General features: G+C 38.8%; 1 long non-coding RNA gene across 1 annotated transcript; it reads right to left on the reverse strand.

Annotated features, from left to right (window-relative positions):
• Positions 1-6,086: 6,086 nt before the first annotated feature.
• Positions 6,087-8,858, reverse strand: LOC139608064 (uncharacterized). The gene is made up of 3 exons (XR_011684942.1): positions 8,655-8,858; positions 8,013-8,073; positions 6,087-6,997 (listed from the first exon to the last, which is right to left on the reverse strand). It is a non-coding gene; the product is annotated as an uncharacterized lncRNA (long non-coding RNA).
• Between the last annotated feature and the right edge of the window lie 1,341 nt (positions 8,859-10,199).

Consider the following 10,199-nt stretch of genomic DNA (forward strand, 5'->3'; position numbering starts at 1 on the left):
ACACTTGCCCCCAAGACAAACAGTGACGCGTATATGTCTGTGTGTCAAGACAATAGTTGGAAAGAGAAGATAAGAAACTAAAACAGAGAAAATGTGTGAAAGTGAGTGGCATTGGAGGCTTTCTTGTTACTGTGGCTCACTGAACGAAAAAAAAGCTCTCTAGAGACACATCTAACAAGGGGAAAACAAAGGTCTGGCATCTGTCTCCTCTCTGCCACCTGCAAGCCCAGGCGATCATATACAGTACATATGCAGCCAAGCATTGGATAGATACCAAGAACGGTTTGGAGAACGTCCCAGAGTGCTGGAGTCCGGTACCTAGTTAACATATTTGGCCTTGGAAGAGAAACAGAGCGGCTCTTCCATCTCTGTGGTCAACAAATGATTTCTAGACAAACCATCAAATCATTCAGTTCAAGGGATTTGTTATATATCGGGAATAGTCTTTTGAAGGCAGCAATGTATGCAACACATTGGTCAACATGGAGAAACAGATAGACTCATCCACTGTGGTCAGCACTGAGTGTGACAGTGTGGGCATTGTACACCGATGACAGACAAGCTTTAATGTTCAGGCTGTTCTCCACTTGTGTGTTCAGTACAACAAGTTGCCCTTGTAGTGTCTCTACTGTCAGAGCAGAAATACAGACACAAAAAATGTGTAAAAGAGAGTTGAAAACACAGGATAATGACTTAAAGCAGAGCAGCAAAATGCAGTTAACATGAATGTATAATAAAATAAAATTTAAAGATTTGTTTTTTCCAATAAATCTAGTATGACATTACCCCATGTCACAATTTTTCTGTAGAAAAGCATTCCTAACTAATTAACAATGGCTTTCCTTTTTCTGCCATAAAAAAGTTTAATGTATAAATAAATAATGGGAAGGGAAATTCATTAGGTTTGTAAAGTCCCATTTGTCTCCATTAATCTCTGTTTGTCTGTCTTACTAATGCATTAATTGAACCTTATGATGGGCTATCATCCACTCACTTCACTCACATATTTCAAATGTTGCTAGCTGCTAATGTGGGCACTGAGTGGGTGCCAGAAGTTTATGGTCACGTCTGGTGCTTTTGAAAATTAGCTTTCTGAATCTGCCCTAGTTGGAAATTGTTAAAGTATTTTTCAAGCAGCATTGAAATGAGTCATCTTTTTTTTTTTTTTTTTTTTTTTTACCTAAGGCTTCTACTACAAAAGAAATAGCATTTTTCTATTCAATTCATGATTTGAAGTGACGGTCATCACTATGTCCCCTCAGCAGGACTTTCTGAGTCCCTGGCTGACTCTGAGGTGACTGCCCGTCTGATTGGTTGGGCAAAGCATCGAGGAGAGTGGGCCAGTGGCAGAGCAGGGAGGCACTGATAACAGACTGATCACCAGGTGAGAAACACTGAGACCTGGAGCCATTTTTTTTATTCACTTACTGGGTAAATTGGCTGCTTATTTACTGAATGTCTGCAACATTGACAGATGTTTTAAAATACTTTACACTAAATGTGTGATTTAAAACATTTTAATTTACATGACCATATTCGTTGTTATTCTGTCCTGCATTATATCTAGTGTAAATCTTTACTTACGTGAAAAGGCTGCATAACAACAAGGCTTTTGATTGTTATAGGGGTGTGTCCATACTCTAAAATGCATCATGAAATCCCTCATGAAATACGTTAAGGAGGTTTCAGGTGTTTTAGCTGTAAACAACATTTTTTTGGTCTCACAGTTTTTCATATAAATACAATGTAAACATGCCTGTTCTCTTTTCTAATCCCAAAGGAGACCACTGCGGTAGGGCCATTATTGGAAGTGAGGAAGCACAAAAGCACTCAATTCTAAAAACTTCTCACATAAACAGAATAGTTTAAGAAAAACTTTATGTAATGTATGCAATTCTATGATAAAGTGTAGACTAAAATAAACTAAATAGACTTAGTCAGGGGATTTAAATACTGCAGCCCAAAATAAACTCAGCATCTTTATTCAGCATGTGTCCTGTTTAAAGCATGTTGCTGTATTCACTAAGCCACATTTATAATAAAAGATGAAAAGATGACTAGGTTGAGCCTTCATGTCAACCTTCCGTCAAAAGGGATACTTCCTGCTGAAATACAGTATGTGCCATCATGTCAAGAAGATGGCGCATTATTTAGTTATGGTTTTGAAATTGGGCTACATAAATGTCAGTATATTAAAACCTCAGTTCTGAAATCCCACTTCCATTTAAAGAGAACTTACTCAGAAGAGCACTACTTGACAACAAGATTGTCTGCAGCAGTAAAGTCATTGCAGTTCTTCAATTCTTCTTTATCTTGATCTTTGTAAACAGTTTCCAAGCGTTTTAAAAAGGCAGTGTCTCCATAATGAAGGTCTGCAATGGGAGCTGGGATTACATACCTATAGCTACTGACATTCACAAAGGTCAACACTTCATCCATCAACCTCTCTATACACCTACCCATCAGCCTAGCTGTCCCTTCCTGTATCATTCAATCCATCTGCCTCCCAACTGCATTTCAGCCCTTTGTTCCTCAAGTGCTGCCATGAACACAGTCGTACAGATTATACTCAAAAATGTGTAATGTGTAACAACTACCTACTCAAAACACGCTGTCAAAATGAGGAATGCAGGAACTGTACAATTCCAAAAAGCAGCAAGTAAAATAACTTTATTTTGTTTGTGGTAAAACAGCCAAATATATCTGCTGGCATGATTTTCTAAGCCACTTAGAATTTCTTCGAACATTTCATTAATAACTCAAGAAATTAAACCACATGCACACACCAGTAATAATATTGCACCCTAGACACAAAAGCTCTGCATTAATAAGACAAACTGCTGGCAGAATACTTAACAATTCAGTTACCAAGTTTTCCTCTTGGAGCAAATCACTTTTTGTTTTTTTAGTGAGAATCATGTTTTTGTCATATGGTAACATACTGTAATTTTGCTGTGTTTGAATAGTAATAAGTTCTAGCTCTACATGTTTCTTTTATGCCTATGTGGATACTGTAACCAGGCTATATGTTATTACATTCAGTACCTTGCAAGAGTTGTGTTGAAATCTAGTTTCTGATCTCCCCACTTTCCGTCAGTCTGCCCTCCCTATTTATACTTAAGCTTGTTTGTGATTTCTTGTATTTCCCAGAATTACTTATGAAAGCCTGGATAAAGAGGGTGACCTTGTTGCTTTCAGTCAAAGCTGGGTGTGCAGGCATATAACTCATCCAACAGTACACATTTGTACAAATGTCCTCTGGCTATATTTTTACTCTGAAAAATGTGAATCTGAGTCTGTCTCCTCTTTAATAGATCTCTCTCTGATTGTTGCACATCAGTGCATCATGGTGAATCTGGAGAAATGTTCTGCTTCATCTGTTCAGTCTGTTTCCTTGAATATTAATCAGATTTTTAGCAGCATGTGGCAAAACCTGACCAATGATACAATACTTTGAAGTTTATCACTTAGATAGATGTTAGATTTGATTTAGAATTGTATGCATGTTGGAAATGTCTTAATGGCTCGCACTCTTGGTTTGACTTGTTCTCTGATTCACAGGAATCAGAAAAATGACATCCCTCAAACAGAAATGTCAGGCCAGAAATGCATGGCATCAAGACACATCAAGATGGCGGATGTGATAACGACAGTGCAAATGATGATTTTGGACAAAAAGTACATCTCTTTGTGAGGATCAGATGGTGCCAATCTCATGTACAGTAAAGGTCAACAGCTGTATAAGTTTAGATAAAAAAAGATGAGAGCTGGCCCATCAAAAAGAATCAACCTTATCCTTGTGAGGCTGAACATACTGCTGCAATTTATTACCATAAATACACAACTGAAAAAGTGGCTGATTTTTATTCAAAGCCATTAAAACCATGAAACTTTTAGTTCATTTCAAAATATAAACTGAAGCCTCTGAAGATCTGGCTGCTTTGTTATAAAAGATTTATCCCTACAATTTAGAGATTCAACAAATTCAAAGAGTAAAATTCCCACAACACCTTCACAACATTTTTGTAAGTTCAAAAGATTTTCAAGTAGTCATACTGTAAAAATTTGAATTTGAAAAGAAAAGAAAATAATTTTGAGAAAAAATGCACACAATGAATTAAACAAGGGAGCCTTGTAACTGTGATTATAGTCTTCAAAGCATCATTAGGACAGCCGAGGATTCTTAAGAGAAGATTTCCGTGGAGACTTAGCTGTAACTTTTACAAAAAAAATGACCGCAACATCACGTTTTTAACTTTGAACCTTTTTACTGAACAACTGTGCATCATTGCATTGACAAATACACAACGATGCACTGTTTTAGCTCACTCGTGCCAGTAAACATCTCTCGTAAAACCCACTTCCTGGATTTTACAACACTTCTCTCTGGCAGTTGTAACTCTTGTCAGAACATTACTCTTGCCTTGTGACATGTATAAGTCATTGCACACAAATTGTAATTCCTCATACAACAAAGAAAATAATTTCACATTTATAATGTTTAACCTTTACAATTATTTTTAACTATGTGAACTACTGTATCAATGAATTAAAGATACAATAGCAAGCAAACAAGCTGGACAGGTTACACGCTAAAACATGTCTTCTGTTCTCCATAATAACTGATCAGTATTCATACACTTTACAGCAGGGGTTGGCAACTGGTGACCTGCTTGGCCCACCAGCAATAATATGTGGGCTGCCAGACAGTTAAATCTGATTTTTTTTTTGTTTGTTTTACAATATTGGACTGACAGTTCCACATTCAACTATAATGTCCAAATAGAGAATCTACCCTCACCTGAAGAATGCTTATTATACTTTTATCCATGTTGGGAGTGAATGACAGACACAGTCACACATCAGGCTGTGATCTGCACTGTCAGTTGGACAGTGCCTGGTGCTATAATAGATCTTGTCATGGCAGCAACGGTTACTCACAGAATAATTTCCTCTTCAGCAATTTTGCCGACAAAATGTTATATATAATATATAATTCTGAAATGCTCTGAAAGGAAGTTCCAAATATTCTGTTGCTTGCTTGACACACCTATGAAATAGCGAACAAACAATGTCTGATATGAAAAAACAAAACACCAGTTCAGTAAATCAGTCAGTATAATATAATATGACAGTAGGCCACTGCACCACAATTGTGAACAGTAACAAAGCAAATACTAGTTGGAGGCCAAACTTACTTGCCAACCAAACAAGATTTTAAACAATAATACAGCAGCAAACAACAATTTCCTATGTGAAGATATAGTGGAGTAATGGTGTTCTTGGTCTAGAACAAAGTCACATACTGTTTTGGTATCTGGTCTGGTATCCATAATGTTTTTACAGTTTTTTCTGGCTCTGTCAGTGTCTTTGCCAACTCCCTCAGTGTCATTCATGCAATCCTGGTCCCAGCAGATAATTCCAAGGTTAAATTTTTTACCCATCCCGACTGTGGACCAGCGCTATTACTGGTCTGGAACTGGCCTTTCTTCTCTGCAATATGTAAGTAACTTGATGGCTACAAAGTTAGCTGTTACGGATATGATAAATTGGTTCAGCAAATGTTGCTATCATTAGCTGGCCGTGGAACATATCACATCAATGCCAGCATGGGCTAATGACTGTGGCTGGACTGATTTTTGCTGGCTCTCGTGTACGCAGGGTAACTTGAAATACTGCTTCTTGTTGAGTGTTTAGTGGCCGCTTTCAGAGAAGGGGCATTGTAACACCTTGCTGACCAAGAATGTGAAAGGATGGGGGAGTTCTGGTTGAAGGAGGCCAGAAGTGTAGCCAATGAAATATTCATTTTGGTCTGAGATGCTGGTGGTCTAGTGCAACATCTAGTGGCAGTGATAATCATTTACAGAACCTTTAATATACCTGTGAAAATACAGTACTTGATGACTAGAATAACAAACAACCCACTTCCAGTTTTGGAGATTGATGGCTTTACATATTGATGAAAATCTCACCTGCTAAGAGTCCTGATGTAACATAAAGGCTGTCAAATGAAGACCAGCTGGGCAGACAAATAGGGTTTCATCCTCCTTTATACTTTCCTTCTTTTGACAGCAGTGTCAGACAAATCGAAGACTGTAAGCCAAAAACAGAGGGAATGATGGACAACAGCTTGGGATGATGCATTCTTGATTTTTTCACAAAACATTTAATAATTTACTTTTTTACCCATAGACAGGTCCAATACCTGGCCTGCAGGCAGTTAGTAAGCAGTTGCAGCTCCTGGATAACGCAACAAGGTGATAATGCCCTGTGGTGCAATGCTTTAAGTCTAGCGGGAGCAACCTGAAGAGGATGAACACACCATTTTCACACATGCCTTCTGCATCTGCCCACTGTAGTCAGTCAGACTGAGTGGGCAGAAGAGGATCAGTGTGGATGCCATAATGTCAGATTCATCAAAGAGATGTTTGCCATTGAAACCTGTATAAATTTGGTTCAATGAATTAATCAGTTAATCTGTGAATCAACAGTCAACTCGAGTCTGTTTGAGTGAAATCACATGGCATATTCATCTTCCTCCAACATATGCTGGATATCCAATGCACTAGATTTAGGCTTTTGAGTTTGGTGGTGTGTGTAAGCTGTCAAGTGCTCTGTTTACTTTGTGCTGCAAGACTGCTGCCACACTCCTCACCTGAAGGCTATGCCATCCGAGTCTTCAAAATTAAACATCGAAATACATAGTTTCTTAATGCTCTCCAGAACGGCACACATACAGTAGAAAGAGATGAGTTGAAATTATATAATATTTATTGAGGTTAGCAGCAGAGAGGGTGATTTGGTGATTAGACCACATTGCTGGGATGCATCTTTAATAAGCATAGGCCCATGAAGACAGGAGAAAGGCACAATTCCAAAGCTGGTGGTGGTCGAGTAAAGCTCTCAGGTGGAAGATGGAGCCTTTGAGTTGATATACCTTGATCATCCTGAAGGACAAAGTGGTGATTGGGAGGTGGCAGGTTGTACAATTGTAGATCTGAAGGAAAGAATAGCAAATGCATTGATATTAAAAGAACAGCCTTTGAGGACTGATAGCCTTGAGATATACTGGCAGATATCTCCATATTGTCATCATATCATTGGCCAGATATTATGATGCAAGAAATTTATGACAGGGATTTTGCATATGAAAACAGAAGTGACAGAGTAGATCGAAGCAGCACCCTTTTTGAACTAAGCTTTCATGGGGTGGCCCGGTAGTCCAGTGGTTAGGGCACGTGCCATGTTGAGCGCAAGACGCTCTTAGCAGGCAGTCACCGGTTTGACTCCCGACTGGTCCGACTCTTTCCTGCATGTCATTCCCCTCTCTCTACCCCCCTTCCTGTCTCCACTAAGCTATAATAAAGGCATAAAAAGCCCAAAAAAATAATTAAAAGAAAAAAAAAAACTAAGATTTCATAAGTGTCAGCAGGACAACCTCATTCCAGTGCCTTCCAAACTGTCACAAATCTCTGTTGCTACAATAAAACCATTTCCTGATCTGACACACCTATGGCTAAGGTTTGGTGACAAAACAACAACAGCAACAACTTGGTTAGGGTTGGTGGTAAGATCATAATTTGGGGTAAAATAGCTATTTTACAAAGCCTAGGGGAGCTTTAATGAAAATTACTTGGTTAAATTGTCACTGTATGGCAAACATACATCTGTAGAATAGTTTATGTCCCCCGACAAGAAAATTGTTGTCACTCTCCGCTGTATGTTCTCTTTGCTTTTGAGTATATTACTGTGTATGTTTTATGGAAAGTTGATCTGTATGATAGATTATCCTGGTCTCTATTTTATTGTACCAGTATAACACCCCTTCTGAGTGAACTACAGCCTATGGGTCAATGTGGAGATGTTTATTTCATAAAGCATTTTCTTAACTGTAGAAAAGCTGTGTAGTGATATTTTTTAGACATACCAAGAAGTACATAAAATCTACATGGACATGCATAAGACAGAAGCTGGAGAGATAATTCAAATGAATTATGTAATTCAGTGCTGACCTGGCTGCAGCCACCTGGATGATCTATGGACACTCCATGCTGGCACTGACATCACTGTGTACTATATGGATGGATATTCAATTCAAAATCATGTCAAGCAACAATGTTTCTCTCCACTGCAGTCTCTCCACAATTTCAGAGTTTGTAGCTCACAGGACGTTGTGTTATTCTTGCCAGTCACTTCATCACTGTTCACCTTTCTTCTCCTTGACATTTCTTGGGAATCTTTGTCATTAAACTTGCAGGTTCTGATAGTCAAGTTAAAGGTCTTGTGTGTGTGTGTATGTGTGTGTGTGTGTGTGTGTGTGTGTGTGTGTTTGTGTTTGTGCGTGTGCGTGTATGTGTATGTGTCACTCTTTAAATCATCAAGTAACCATCACCCATCTGTACTGGAGAAGAGACATGTATACAGTCTGAAGGTGCATAAGTTGGACAGAGTCAGGGAAAAAGAAAGACGGAGAAGAAGAAGACAGTTGGGGAGAAGAGCCATAGAAGGAAAGTGGAAAGGTGAGTAAAAGGAATCACAATCATGATGCAATTAAGATTGTTAACATCAAACAAAGCTGAGTACTGAAACCACACTCTCCTTATCTGTGTTCCTTTGCAACAACAACAAAAAAAATACTGCAGAATTAGATTTACCTGGTCTCCCAACACCCTGTATGCACATACAGAGCAACTGCTGAGGATGATGTTCTTTTGCTGAGAGACGCTAGAAAAAGAAGAGTCTATATCAGACTCTGGCAGAGTCACAATTCCTTGGAGCCTTGGTGCTTGTGAGCTGACAGTTCCACGTTAGCAGCTGCATGTAGTCTAGGTCTCCTGGCACCCCTCACACTCCACTACCGTTTGAGTCGGAAACACTATCACCTTCACATACCTCTTATTAATTATTAACTTGTGCACCTATTGCATTTTGAGGTTTACTGGAGTTACAGGAATAGTGGATGTAAAGTCAAATCTGCTGTGCACAAATTTACATATCAGTGACTCACATATACTGACTGACTGTGCACTCACATATACTCTAAAAGTGTACAGGCAATGTTGTAGAAGTCATTTATTTATTCAGCTAATAAATGTTTTAGTGCAAATGTGCCTTTGTGTAAGCATCTGTGAGCGCATTCATTTACCCATCATTCAAGATACATTGTACAGTGTACACAGACATCCAATTATACTGAGAAAATATCCTGGGATCAACACACTCACCATGCCTGTCAGAAATTTTTACATTTCTCTTATTGTTCTGATCTCCATCTCATTTACTCTAATTCCCCTTCCCTCAGTTCTTTTCCTTTATGCTCTCTGTTTCTCTGTAACCCCCCCCCCCCCCAACACACACGCACACACGCACACACACACACACACACACACACACACACACACTAACTATGGTCACACCTGTGCTTGATGCTCTGTCTTCTCAGCATTTCTTTCATTGGGACCGACTTGCACAGTCCGTCAATACAATACACTAAAATAATTTATGGGAAACGTAAAACAACAAGGTTGTGAAACAACTGAGGCACAGCACAGAGCAAAGTGGGCTAAGTTGCATCAGGTTATCTGACACACTGTGCTACCGTTTGGGTGCATTCATGTTTCCAGAACAGCCTCGGGCTAAAGGATTCCCATATTGACACAGTCTACTGCTGGTTCCTTTGGTATCAGACTGGTTAAAATTTCTTCCTTTCATCTAGCCATATAAAGACTATTTGCTTGATCATAGAAAGAGATGTGTTCTTACTGTGCTGCTCAGAACAGAATGGAACTCAACATCAGATACAACTGGAATGACACTCAGTAGAGCAGATTTTAACATCCAGATCAGACATTATTTCCTGAAAAATTTATGAAAGATGCCCGGAAAAATGCCCACCCTCTTGCAATATTAATGAAAGTGATAAAAAAAAAAAAAAATTCCTTGATCTGCACCTTTACCTGGATCTGCAGCAAAATTCAACGGGTTCTTCCCTGGCCCGTGTCCCATCCCTCCACCATGTTTGGTGCAAATTGGTTCAGTACTTTTTGCGTAATGCTTCTAAACAAACCAATGAGAAATCACACATAGGTGACAGCATAACCTCCTAGGTGAATGTAATTAAAGGAGTGCTGCATAAAAACATTTCTAAAAAAAAAAGTAAAATTAGAAAAATAAGGAAAATGGAGGAACGTGGCCACAGC

The sequence above is a fragment of the Trachinotus anak genome, unplaced genomic scaffold, assembly GCF_046630095.1.
Source record: "Trachinotus anak isolate AG129_WGS33_773 ecotype Australia unplaced genomic scaffold, CSIRO_AGI_Tana_v1 ptg000024l, whole genome shotgun sequence".
Taxonomy (NCBI): Eukaryota; Metazoa; Chordata; class Actinopteri; order Carangiformes; family Carangidae; genus Trachinotus; species Trachinotus anak.